Source organism: Eptatretus burgeri, chromosome 7, assembly GCF_056783735.1.
Source record: "Eptatretus burgeri isolate ZD-2024b chromosome 7, Ebu_testis_v1, whole genome shotgun sequence".
Lineage (NCBI taxonomy): Eukaryota > Metazoa > Chordata > Myxini > Myxiniformes > Myxinidae > Eptatretus > Eptatretus burgeri.
This window is the reverse complement of record NC_140967.1, coordinates 73,277,159-73,291,780: the sequence shown is the minus strand read 5'-3', so window position 1 is coordinate 73,291,780 and position 14,622 is coordinate 73,277,159. Positions and strand designations below refer to the sequence as shown.

Below are 14,622 nucleotides of genomic sequence, written 5' to 3'. Positions count from 1 at the left end.
AGAGCATGGGAGCTTATTCCAAAGGCGGGAAAAAGAGGAATAAAAGAGTGAAGCTGAGCAGTGATTCGTGATTTTGGCAGTTTTACCAGAAAGGGGTTGCTGGTGGACCTTGAGCGCCCTGCGGAAATAAGGTGGGGACATATCGCAGACAGAGCGGGGGGGGGCAAGACCGGAGAGGAAACGGTAAAAGACAGTAAGACCACCGACATACCTGAGGTGAGAGAGTGAGAGGCCCAAAGACTCAGGCTCACCATGTGAGAAACCAATGATTGTACATGTCTTGGTTTCCACAGCGTGAAACTGAGAAAGGTGACAGGCAGGAGCACCATCCCAGAGGGGAGAGCAGTACTCCATCAGGCTGCAGAAGAAAGCTTTGTATGTGGTCAGAAGTTCAGGAGGGCCGAGGAAGGACTTTGCACGACGGAGGATTCCCAGTCGGCGACTGGCTTTGGAGGCGAGGTTTGAAATGTGGCTTTCCCAGAAAAGATCATCGCAGATAGTGAGACCCAGAAGCTTGAAAGAAAGGACTTCTTCCAGAGGATTGTTGAGAAAGTATATGGAGGTGTTTTCCAAACGGTCCTTTTGGAGAGACATGGTGAGAGTGTGAGATTGGTCAGGATTGAAAGACATGTTCCATGTGTTGGCCCAGTTTGTGATTTCATCCACATCTGCAGAGAGTGAAAAAGCTGCTGCTTGCCGGTCTGAAGCCAGGTTGGACAGATGGTACGGCAGAGGGTGGAGTCATCAGCAAAGAGATAAAGAGGATTTTCCAGAGTCGGAGAGGGGGGTAATGAATTTCTCGAACATGCCAACACCAATCTTGTTCCAACTTGACACGCGGATAAGGAATGATGACTCACGTAAGCACGTCATTTTTGTTTCAAGATTAATTCCAAGATGGCCGACTGGCAGCCATTTTAGTTGTAAAAACCCAGATGTTGAACACATCCTCAACCATTTCTCAGACATGCATTTACCGATGTTCAAACTTGGCACACAGATAAAGAATGATGGCTTAAATATGCATGTCATGTTTTTTTCAAGATAAGATCCAAGATGACCGACTGTCAGCCATTTTGTTACTTAAATGTGTCCCCAACCATTTCTCAGACATGTATGATCCGATTTTGTTCAAACTTGAAACATTCACAGTGCACGATGGCATACACGTGCCACTCACTTTATTTTGCGATCTGATCAAAGATGGCCGACTGGGAGACTGGCAGCCATTTTCGTTGCACATAAATACGGACGAGCCCTTTAACTCCATACACCAAAATTACGAAAGCAATGGTGGCGATGACATTTTATGTCTTTTTTTTTACTTGTTTTACAAGACGTTTGCAAACAACAATTGTATTACTTATATGAAAATATCAGACTTTCAACCAACTCCCCCATTTCTCATTTCATTCATTCTGCTTCCCTCCTATACCTTGAATCATACCTCTTTCAAACCACCTTCACTCTCACCCTTCCCCTTTCTCCATAACTTCTGTAACTTTCTCTAATGTCTCTCTTTCTCCGATCTCGGTTGGGCTGCCTATGCAGGCAAGCTGAACCCTGCCAACTTTATAAAGGACTAGATGACCCGTGAACCCGTTGGGTTCCCGTTGTGACAGCGGTTGATTACAAAAAATCATTTCAAAAAAACAAGAAAAAAAGATAGCTCCAGCGAACTATACCGCTGAGGTTGTTTGCATTGATCAAATTCTCCCGAAGAGTACTTCACTGAATCGGGAATTGAATTTTTAATATTTTTTTTTCATTGCCAGATTTGAACGAAACTTGATACTGCACACCGCAGGAGAATGGTGAGTAAAAATTTTTGCGCTATCGTGTTCCATTTTGGCTGTATTTTGGGAACATACATACATACAAGATGAGAGTTTTAGTAATATATAGATGAGGTCACTGGGCAAGCACAACAGTGAAATTGCAAATTCAAATTCTTCAGTTTATGTTTAAATATGTCTCATGAGCTAGTTGTTAATTTATGACTATTCCCTTTTGTTGATCTGTTGTCCCGTACAGGTTGTGGCACACTTTCCATTCTGATTACAGTTTGTCCATTGATGACTTGAAACATCAAGTGGAAACTGGACTCCCTCATCATTCTCTCAGGGCTTTCAGCATTTGAGAAACTATACTCTTCTATTTGTAGTCATTCATGCAAAATCAAGCAGCTATTGTCTGGATAGCCTCAAGCTTCTGGATGTCTCCTTTGTGGTACAGGTCCCATGTAGGGCTAGCATACTCCAGAATGAACTGTCACTGTGTTCACTTGCTGTTTCACTTTCCTTGGGGTGGACCACAGGTTTCGTTTTAAGAAGCCCAGTACCTTACTGGCTTTGGATACTACTCTTGTGAGTTGTGCGCCCCATCTTAGTTTGTTGTCTCGGTATGTGGATGAGTATATTTCCTGGAGGGAATGGCCAGAAAAGATATAATTCCTACCAGGTGGTTGCATCTTCTTGAAGATCGTCTTGACTTCACATTTGGTTTGGTTGAAAGACATTGACCATCTCTTACCACGACTCGAACTTCTCTTCTTTTCCTCAACATCTATATTTTAATCAATTTGCTTCACCACTTCATGTTATTTTTATGTTTTGATCGCGTACCTATCCATCCAGGTTGGAGGCAGGGGAGGTGAAGGGTGGGGTGAGAAGTGAGGTGGATTGAGGTTATAACATGGTGATGAGATGTCGGCCTCCCATACACTTTACAGAGCGAAGGTGTTGCCAAAGTAGTTTCTTGGCAAGGGTTAATACTGGGTGGTGTGCCATTGCCTTTCCAACAGTCAGTCATGGGAGGAACTTGGAATTTGTTCAGAGTGCCAGTGATAGTTCGCCTGCTCTTCACGAAGGACACCACGGGATCCTTAAAGTCCACCAACTCATGCTGATAGATGGGACGCCCGGTTTAACGTCCATCCGAAGGTTGACACGTATTCATGAATCACGCTACCTGTGAAACACTGGGATGACAGTTTATAGCTGGGCCGACATCCAAACCGAGGCGAGACAGCTCAGCGATGAGTGTGCGTACCACTTGGCTAACCTGCCAGCCCTTGCAACATGGTAGACATTATAAAATGATATACAAGTACATGAGTGGATACATGCATTTAGGATAGGAATCCAACAAAACACTGCTCCAAGTAAACACCGAACAAGTTGGAATGTCGCCCGCATAGCCGAAAAAAAAATCTAAAATCATTTAAACATCATGTTTTGTTTTTCTTAAATCCGGTTTGTCGATGCAACTGAATGCACGTGAAATATTCCTTTCCTTTTGAACCACATGAGGTCATGCTCTCCACTCATGCAGAATCAACAGATTATTCCACCTCATTCAGAGATCTTAGGACACCTGCAATGTTTGTTCTCTCTCACGCAGCTGTACTCATCATAGTAAATGCTATGAACCCATCCTTCATTACGCAAAGGCTTCATCTCTCACTCATTTCATTTCTATGAGCCTTGACCATTACATGGTTGTTTTTTTTAAAATCTATTAAACTATTGATACAGGTAACAGCTTTTGCTTTATTGAAATAGCATTATGCCATATATAAGCTTGGTGTTGGCTTAGCGGCTTAGGTGGCTGGCCTAGGGTCCTGAGTTCAAGCCCCGTTGGATGCTGAATTCATACCAGGGTTGACCCAGCCTGTCGTCCTTCTGAGGTCGGCGAAATGATTACCAGTGTATTGGTAGAGGGGCACAGTATCAGTGGCACAGCCGTGTTTCCAAGAAATGTGAGCTACCCGGCAGCCAAGCTATCATACGCAAGAACAGACAAATGCCATATATGAGCTATTATACTTGTTGATACCATTTTCATGGTAATCAAGTAATATTAAGACGGATTTTAAGATTTAACAAAGGGCTAAAATAGTGAGTGCAACCATGAGTGAAACAACTGTATGATCAGGAGTGAGGGTAGAGGGGAAGGCATGAATTGCTGAAACATCATTCAACTTTAAAGCTTAGTTAAAATAGCCCATGAAAATGCAGATGAGGAAAGAAAAGCAATTAAAACTGCAGCTTCGAAACAAGCCAGGGGAAAAAGGAAGCTGGGCAGGATAAGGACAACCCACTGTGGTGTCTCCCTGACCAACCCCCTCCAAGAAAAAAAAGAAGATGAAAGGAGGAGGAAGAGCAAAGGGAAGCTGAAAAGATGAAGGGGACCATCCAAAGTTCCATCCTTCCTTCTTTCCCAGTGAGATCAGAGGGATTATGGTTATTGAGTTAAGGTGCAGTCTTCGACCTAATCTGCTTATAGTGAACCAGGGATCAGAGTGGCTATCCATTACACAGGCGCTGTTGGGTGTGAACCTTCCACCTCCATCCCTAAAAATTACCAGCCAGCCTTCTGCCATACTGGCTCCCACCACGCAAAAAAGCCATTGTCTCGTTTTGCTCCTCTTGTGTTGGGGTTGTGCCCAAAGCCTTCCCCCTATCCACACCCCTCTCCATCCCCCACCTCCGTCATACCCCAGACTCGTCTCACAAAATCTGCCATTCTGACTTTATAATGGCTAAATGCCTGTTTTAATGACCATAACTAATAATCTTTGTCTGCTTCTCAATGTACCACATAAAATGGTGGAAAAAAAAAAAAAGGAGAATTTGTAATTTGTGACATTGCACTGAAAAAGACTTCCAAGCTCGGGAGAATTGGATCCGACTTGCTATCTTACTCAGCAGATGGTCAGCAGATGAAGATGCACTCATGTCCATCTCAAAAGCATGATGACCAAGAGGAACAGGTGCAGCAACAATGCCTTCTCCACCTTGGGGAATAAATTATTTTTACTATCTCGTTGAAGCAGGTTCAAATGCAGATTTTTTTTTTTTCAAGCATCCTGTTGGCATTCAGTGGAATTTTTAATCTCTTATAGCAAAATCAGCAACATATTCGGCAAGAGGTATTCATTGATACAATTTCTCAAAATTTAAATATGAGGAGTGATTGCTTCTGAGAGATATTATTTTGAGTACAATATTAAATTGCATTGCAATTTTGTTTTAAAATACTCATCTTTTGTTTTTTTTTTTTATACTGTGGTCAAGAACCCTGTACGCGTTGGTTTAAAGATATCTTGGTGCCTGTTGTCCGAATAACCACATTTATTGCAATTTCTGGGGAATACATCCCTAAAAGTTCGCACTCATTTCTGTGAAGTCAACTCGTGCAATTTGAAAACTTTCTACATTTCTGAAATATATACATGTAATTGTAATCAATTATCTAATCTACAGTAACACCATGATGTCACCATTACATGTTGTGCTTTTCTGTGACCACTAATTCAATATATATATATATATATATATATATATATATATATATATATATATATATATATATATATATATATATATATATATATATATATATATATATATATATATTCTGAATATGATTCTGATGTACCTTACTCTGATACAGTGTTAGTGCTGCTGAACAGGTTTCTTGGCGAGGGTTGTACCGGATGATTTGCCATTGCCTTCCCAGCACTCAATCAGTGCAGGAATATGAAATTTTGTTAGGGTGATGGAAATAATTTGCCTTCTCTTCGCAAAGGGCACCGTGGGATCTGTAACATCCACCAACTAATGCCAACAGATGTGATGCCCCGTTTAATGCCCATTCAAGGGACGGCACACACATTGATGGCTCGCACTGCCTGCAAAACACCAGGAGGACAATTTATAGCTGGGTCAAGATTCAAACCCAGGTGAGCGAAATGTGTGTACGTGCGTACATACAGACCATTCTGCCGAGTGTGCATACATCTAGGCCATTCTGCATGTATACATACATGTATATATATATATGCAACCACAGTTATATATTCGTGCAAATTAAGTTCCTTAAAAGCTAAGTTACAGATTGGTTGTTTGGAGATATCACATAAACCCTATCCCAGGAGATTAGCTGTGTTGTGGTTTGGTTTAACTTTCACGTGGTAACTTTAACAGCAGATGCCATCCATGCGTGTCAATGATAACACGTATTAAACGTATTTATTAGGCAATAAAGAGTTAAAGCGCACATATAATTCCTTAGTGGCTAATAAATTCTTTCTTTAGTGGCTAATAAATAGCCAGGAATAAATTAGCCACTAAAGAGTTAAAGGTGGACCTACTAAAGTTACCTATTAAAGCAGTTAATATGTGAGCTCCTTGCTCACATACGTGCCAAAAGTAGTTTGGGTCTGGCAAAAGTTTCTCTTGACGGCAGTGACAAATTGATATTTGAAGACAGTGACAGAAAGCCAGACAACTCGCTCGTCTGACCCAAGCTCATCGCAAGCAGCGTGTGCTCTGTCACGATGCTGTCCCTTTCAGTTACTGCCACGCCATTTGAATGCGACTCCTGCACGCCTGCACGCCAAGACAACGAGGAAAGTGTGTGAGGTTTTGTTCTCACTATCATCCTCACACCACATGGGGGTCTTTGTGCACCTGTCAGGGAGCTGTCAGTGCTGGCTCGTTGTAGGGGGGAGGGTTGGTTCGGGGAGGTCACATGTGTTTGTCAGAAAGAATCCTTTAATTAAACTTGCACACACGCCTATCATTGCAAGTTATCTTTTGCAGGATTTGGGCACTTTTCAACGCCTAACTTTTTGGGGATGCTGACATTTGCCTAAAAATTTGAACTCTGCTTAAGTGTGTACATCTTAGCTCTTCTAGTGGGAAAAAAAAAACAACTGTCCTGATAATGTTCTGCTTTTGAATACTTGAGCACAAAGCTGGAAATGTCCAACATTGTGACGATGGAACAGCCAGCATAATGTGAGTACCATTTGTGGTTTTGCTAGTCAAGGAGGCATGCTTGATGTCCTTTTTATTTGTGCCTAGGATGTTACGGCTTAGCGGGTGAGGATTTTTGTCTTGTTTGATTCCTCTCTTTTCCCAAAGGGTGAAAAGCAGGTCGCCGTTTGCATGGCAGCATTTCCACATTGTTTCCAGGAGCCTTAAGTAGATAAGAATCCGAGCAATCATGGCCTGTTCCCAGCCCTGCAGGAGGCTCAGAGGGCGTGGGTTTCGGATGTCTTCCCACAGTATTCATTAGCCTATCTGTCCTGCTAAAGCAGCCAATACCACACTCTGGAAAAACAAAACAAGAAGAACCATTGCACTCGACAACGCTGCCGATGCCACTCAAATTGTTCTTTTTTTAATGGGATATGACTCTAGGGAAGGATGGCCAGGTGTCAAAGCAAATTACAAGTCAACATGGGGTCGTGCTGAAATTAGCAGATTTTAAGCTGATGCCAATACAATCATAATCTGGTGTTGTTAATTACATGGCCTGGATAATTTGAAGAGATGTTTATCAGTGAAAGTTTGAGAAGCAATAAATTACATTGAAACACATTTTCAAATTCCACTTTGTCAAATTTTTCAACATTGTGCATTTGATTACAAACGTATTAGATGGTATTTTGATCCATTATAAATTGAAAACGATTCGTAACTTGAGTAAGGGCATCGTGCAAAATGTTCATAGCAAGTGAGCTTGGTTTCTTTCCCTGTCTTCTTTCATCAATTTCCATGCAAATCCAAAATGGAATAAAATTGTTTTGGGTCTTCATACTAAACCACTAAATAGAATATACCTTTGTATCTGCACCTTAGAAAGAGGAGCAGATACAATATAAGAGGAGGATGAAGAGAAATGATGCAAAACAATCATAAGTCAAAAGACACGGTTTTAGCTGCTTGTACAAGATTTGTTTATTCCATGTATTTATAGTTTTCTTTTCTTTTTTTTTCAGATAATACAAATAATACATGAAACCAAAATGGCAGACACCAGTCCATTTATCGTGGAGGAGAGGCTGGCAGCAGTGATGTGGTACCACGAGAGAAGAAACACAAACAAGAAGAAGAAATTGCATACGGATGCACTCGGTATGCATACGGAAGTATTGTAATTGTTGTATTAATGTACAGTGGGACCCGCTTAATAGAATCATGGTTAATAGAATCACCCGTATTATAGAATCAAAATCGTTGAGACCGATTCCATTGTATCTAAATGTACACAATTTTTCCCGTTTATTAGAATCAAAAACCCGCTTAATAGAATCAGCTGCTGGCCATCCACTTTGACAGTTCAGCGCCTACTGGCCGCACAGTTCCAACTTTTGCCACCAGGCGGCTGACGTCATGCTAAAAATAACGCTATGCCACTACAGTGATTTCGGTAGTCATTGTACTGATAGGCAGACGGCTGACAGCTGCAGTCTAAGCACTAGGCGTGTCGTCATTTCCACGATGGACAGAAAACGAAAGCGGACGGATCGTTCAAACATTGATAAAGCACAAATCCTGAGGGACTATGACGCTTTGCCCAGAATGAGCCAACGAGAAGCTGCAGACAAGTTGGAAATTAACCAGGCGATCCTATGCAAGATTCTGAAAGATCGAGAGGCCATTCTGAAAGGTCAAGTGGATTCGTCTTCTTCTCAAAAACGCAAGCGAAGCGGCAACGCACCCGATGTCGAATCAGCAATGGTCAAGTGGATTCAAACTTCTAGAGAAAAGGAAGCACCGCTTTCTGGACCTCTGATGCGGGAGAAAGCGGCTCAGTTCGCGGAAAAGTTCAACAACAAGAAGTTCAGTGCAACAAACGGCTGGATTGACCGGTTCAAGAAAAGACATGGAATCGTCCACAAGAAACTTCACGGAGAGGCAGCGGCGGCTGACGTAGGAGGGAAACAACAATGGCTGGACCACGTGTTTCCGGATCTCGTAGAAGGCTTCACGGCTGATGAGATCTGGAATGCTGAGGAAACCGGGTTGTATTTTCGGGCCTTACCAGACGGAACGTTCCTCTTCAAGGGAGATCAGCACTGCGGTGGGAAAAAGCCAAAGGAAAGAATCACGGTGCTTTTTTGCTGCTCGATGACTGGTGCTAAGCGTCCTCCTTTCGGTATTGGTAAAAGCAAGAATCCACGGTGTTTCAAAGGCCTCAAAACAATTCCAGTTCGCTACAGAGCCAATTCCTCCGCATGGATGACAGGTTTCCTCTTCACTGAATGGCTCGATGAGTGGAATCGCGAGCTCAAGGCGTCATGACCAGAAAGCGTTGCTTCTCATCGACAACTGTCCGGCACATCCCCAATCACTTCAACTGTCGAACATTACTGTGGCATTTCTCCCGCCGAACACAACCTCTGTTCTTCAACCGTTAGATCAGGGAATTATCCGTTCATTCAAAGCTCATTACCGCCGTGCCATGCTACGAAAAGTGCTCACTGAGATTGACAACGAGGATGGAGCAATGACAGCGAGTGACTTGGCGAAAAAGATAACGATCCTCGACGCTATGCTGTTTACGGACGCAGCATGGAATGATGTGAAGACTACCAGCATAGTGAACTGCTGGCGCAAAGGAAGAATTTTCATCGGAGTGGCAAGCGAAGGCGAAAGGGTCGAGAGCAATGACGACGACGAGTTAGCCAACCCTCTTCAAATGGATCCCGACCAATGGCAGGACTTCGTCAACATGGACGCCACTCTCCAAACCACAGACGATGATGTCACAGACGAAGCCATCGTTTCGGCAGTCCAACGCGAAATGGGAATTGCTACTGACGCAGACTATGACGCAGACACTAAAGTGGAGGAAGAGGAGGAAGAGGAGATCTCTGTCCCGACCATCAAGGAAATGATGTCTGCAGCTAAGACGATCAGCCTTGGTTTGCTATCACATGGGTTCAGTGACATGGCCTTCCTGTGCAAACTTGACAAGGAGGTCACCGCCATTGCCACAGACTCGTTAAAGCAGGCAACAATCGACAATTTTTTCATTACAGAGTAGACTCATCGACAAACCTATGTTGTTTTGCTTTGAAAAGTACATATGTACTGTACGTGTAATTGTTTTATTTTCAGTAGTAAGTTACATTGTTTTGAGAAAGTGTGTCATATAAATCAAACTAAATGCTGAGTATTTGTCTCCGTATGTGTACTCGACATTTGATCCGCTTGATACTCCACAACTCTGGTGAACTCGGATATTAGAATCACCCGCTTATTAGAATCAAATTTGTCCGGCCCAAAGTGATTCTATTAAGCGGGTCCCACTGTAATATTTTATTATTACTCCTGGTATTATGTATTTCTGTAATATGTTATTACTCCTGGGGTTTATGGCTCAACCTGGTAGATGGTATAAACAAATCTTGTAGAAACAGCTAAAACCGTGTCCTGGGACTTATGACTCGCTCGATACAGTATATGCATGTAAACACACCTACATACATACATACATACATACATACATGCACCATCCAATAATTTAAATAGATTTGCTGGTTCGCTGTACTGAATTCATTACTTGTTGGTGAATTGTGCACAACGGCAGAGAAAGACGCGCAAACCACCGAGGCTGACAAACACATTCCACATACAATACCAGCAACAATTAACATATGTAAATACTGAAAGCACCATAATCTCACTCACTCATAACTGGAGGAATGATCAATCAGCTCTGATATAATCAATCATCCCAGCTGCAATGAGCACTAAACCGGTACAGTGACTGATGGGGGTGTGTAGCATTGGGGTTCTCATGCATGTGCTGCTTGAAAATGCCTGCAGCTGTGGAGGAACTCTGGTGGAGATTTCGATACACAAGGAAAAAAAAAACCACAAAACCGTCCGAATGCGTCTGTAAATAAAAATAAAAAGAAACAAGAACGGCACTCGGTAGAGTGCATACCTCCGCCCCGCAATGCCTTATCCACGATAACATATCGAGCCCAATACATTTTTGAAATATCATGCTGGATATCGTTTTTGGCCCTTTCTCTCAAAGGTGAAGAAACACTTTAAAAATTCTAGTAGTCAGATCTGGATCTTCACGAAAATCGAATCAGTTAGTCCCTGTCAAACACCCAACCTGCCCACCAAATTTCATCTTGATCCGTCCACAACTTTTTGAGATATCCTGCACACAACCAGACAGACAAACAAACTAAAAAAGACGTCGTACAGAGCACGACACTTGCAAAATCCACCCCCCTTTTCAAAGGTTGTCTTGCACTTCAAAGGTTCAAAGGTTGTTGCAATGGATACATCAAATTGTCCATTTCACGAATATAAAAATTTATACTCAATCAATGCCCAGGTCAATGGATGAAAATTGATTTTTTTTTTCAGATTGAAATTGATGATTTTAGAAGCTTGTCCTTGAGTTGTCCTTTGATCTTTTGATCTCAAAAATAGTTGTTTTTCAAATTCAGTGATGCACTATGCAATTGTTGCTTGATTTTCAGGTTAACGCGATGAAAATTGATGATTTTTCAGATGAAATTTGCTGATTGTAGGAGTTTGACCTTGAGTTCACCTTTTACCTTTTGACCTTAAAATAGTGGGTTTCCCAATTCAGTAATGCACGATGCAATTGCTATTTGATTCTCAAGTCAATTGGATGAAAATTGAGATTTTTCAGATAAACATTGATGATTTTAGAAGTTTGACCTTGAGTTGACCTTTGGCATTTTGGTCTCAAAAATAGTTGGTTTCTCAATTCAGTGACACAATATGCAAATCCTGTTCAAATTTCAAGTCAATCAGATGAAAAATGACGATTTTAGAAATTTGACCTTTGACCTCCAAATCAATAGACTTCTTAGTTAAGACTACCTCTTCAAATCTACCCTCTGAAAGAAGTCCTTTCTTTCAAACTTTTGGGTCTCACTATCTGCCATGATCTTTCCTGGGAAAGTGACATTCCCAACCTGACCTCCAAAGCCAGTCGCCGACTGAGAATCCTCCGTCGTGCAAAGTCCTTCCTCGGCCCACCTGAGCTCCTGACCACATACAAAGCTTTTGGCTGCAGCCTGATGGAGTACTGCTCTCCCCTCTGGGCTGGTGCTCCCACCTCCCACCTTTCTCGGCTTCACGCCGTGGAAACCAAGGCATTTACGATCATTGGTATCTCCCATGGTGAGCCTGAGTCTTTGGGCCTCTAACTCTCTCACCGCAGGTTGGTCGGTGGTCTTTCTGTCTTCTACCATCTTCTCTCCAGTCTCGCCCCCCCCCCCCAACTCTGTCTGTGATTTGTCCCCACCACATTTCCGCAGGGCGCTCAAGGTCTGCCAACAACCCCCTTCTGGTAAAACTAGCAAAATTACGTATCACTGCTCACCTTCACTCTTTCATTCCTCTTTTTTTCTCACCTTTGGAATAAACTCCATCACTCTATTCAATCCCATTCTTCCCTCAAGGCCTTCAAAACAGCTGTTCACCACCACCTCTTATCGTCCCCCATCCAAATCCTCGATCTTTTCTACCCCTGTTAATCCACCCAAGCCCACCTCCTTAAAATTCCCTGCCTTCCTTCATGAAAGTCCCTGTAATGTCCATCTTCTCCACCCCATGTTCTCCGCCCCATCCCTCTCCCTTCCACTGATTTTATAATGTCTCTGTTCCCCACTGTTTGTCCTTCCCACTCCCGCCTCTCTTGTTTCATGCCCCCTTGATGTGCGTTGTGTGTTCGCTCTCACACGAGCCTCGACAAATTTAACAAACAAACAAAAAAACTTCGTGAAGTTTCTTGAAGATAGTTTTTGAATTGTGACCTGTAGGTGATTGACAGACAGACAGACAAACAGAATAACAAAATCGACTGACCAATATATTCAGTCCTTGGTTAACGTTGTAGTTACGTTCTTGAAAAGTGTGACTTTAACTGAAATTACTTTAAGCGAATCCAATTTCCCCATAATATAAGAACGAAATAAGGGAAGTTAGGTTCCAGGGAAAAATTTATCGCCAGACGAAAGACAATATTTACATTTCGAGGATAAGTTTAAAAATAAATAAATAAATAAATTGAATATCATCATCTCTCGTTGCTTTTAGATCTCATACGAGCCTTGACAAAGGATACAAAAAAATTAATGAAAGGTCTTCATTGGTTATCTCTTCTCTGTGTGATTGCAGAAGTTGTGTACCGTCGACTTCTTCCACCTCAACAAAACCCGCTTTATTGGCCTCGCCGAGGATAACTTTCTTCCAAGCGAAGACATCATCTTCAAACTTGAAATCCTTTCAAGTCATTGACACATCCAGACCACGACTTCTTCCATACACGATTCATGCACACCTGAATAACTTCAGCCCAGGACACACTGATGTTATCAATACAGTTGAAGATGTTTCCATCAGTTTAACATATAAACACGTGGCAGCTCGTCAGGTGGATCACGACCGTACTTGTCAAACACCTGAGATCGGAGAGGGTGACACAACATCGATGTTATCGATGCACCGCTCGGTGTATATAAGGCCTGCACTGCACATACTCTGGGTGGGCTTATACACCAGTATTTATGATACGGCCTACACACCAGTATTTACGGTATGATGTGAACTGTAGCTTCATTAAAACGAGGAAAACTATGAGTTTGGTACTAAATTAGAGCCAAAACGACTTTATAATGGATGGTGAATGACTTTAAACGAGAATGTTTTCAAATATATCAGCGACTTAATAATGAGACAATGTTAACTGCGACGGTGTTAAGCAAGGACTTACTGTACTTGAAAAATCTTCAATTTTGCAAGTAACAAACAGACAGACAGACAGACAAGCCGGTAGGCGGACATGGGTAGTCGGCCGTTGCTAGGCAACGGAGGGGACCATAGGAACGGTTCTTTCTCACACATAACGCGGACATACCATGAGCCTACCATACCAGTTTCATGTATATCTGACTCATGGTCTCTGAGATATAACGAACTTCGTTTTTTTATTGTTTTCGACCAGGGTTCATTCAAAGTCTATCTTCTCCGACAGTTTTCTTAGGATCCGGCTGGAAATTTTTGCCAATATGGCTGAATGTACTGCCCAGTCGGTCGTGGCCCGATTTTTTTTTTTTTTTTTTTTCGAAAAAATAAATTTTTTATGATTTATCAAAGTCCTGTTGCTAGGCAACGGTGGTGTCCATAGCAACGGTTCTCATTTGCACACAACTAGGTCATGGTATGAACCTACCAACCAAGTTTCATCGAAATTGCCATTGTATTAACGGAGCACTGGACCGAACAGACAGACAGACAAACATGTCGATGGAAAAACTGATAATAAGGGGAGAACAAATTTCAAATTTTTTTTAAACTTTTTTTCGACTGGATCGACTACCCAATGGGGGTGAAAACATAACCTTCTTCACCTTCGGTGGCAGAAGTAATGAAAAAAAAATGAAAAAAAATCAAATGCAGGTGAGCGACCCGAGACAAAGGGAAGATCAGTTTGTTATTGCTTACAATGTGTAAGCATGCCCCACTTGTGTGTGTATATATATATATATATATATATATATATATATATTAGGTGAATGCACCCGGCGCTGCCCGGGTTCTTTTTGAATGAATTTAATCTTCTATACATATGTCTGACGCAAGCACAGCATCAGTTCCCTATTGGGCCATGGCAGACATAGGCTAATGGGGTTGGTGAGGGGGAAACACACCCCCTCCCCCCCCCCAGCCGAGAGGCCTTGCCACACCGCATATAACCTTCCCAGGGCCCATCCTGACATTTTTTTGTTTCAGTCGTTAGCTCCTATCTTTCACCTTTCAGGAG

The 14,622-nt window shown here is 42.3% G+C and overlaps 1 long non-coding RNA gene across 2 annotated transcripts; it reads left to right on the top strand.

Annotated features, from left to right (window-relative positions):
* Positions 1-5,512: 5,512 nt before the first annotated feature.
* LOC147023535 (uncharacterized) lies at positions 5,513-13,455 on the top strand. Of its 2 annotated transcripts, none has more exons than XR_015059747.1 (3): positions 5,513-5,746; positions 7,793-7,928; positions 12,978-13,455. It is a non-coding gene; the product is annotated as an uncharacterized LOC147023535 (long non-coding RNA). The 2 variants fall into 2 exon arrangements; XR_015059748.1 differs by lacking the exon at positions 5,513-5,746 and adding an exon at positions 5,777-6,806.
* Positions 13,456-14,622: the final 1,167 nt, after the last annotated feature.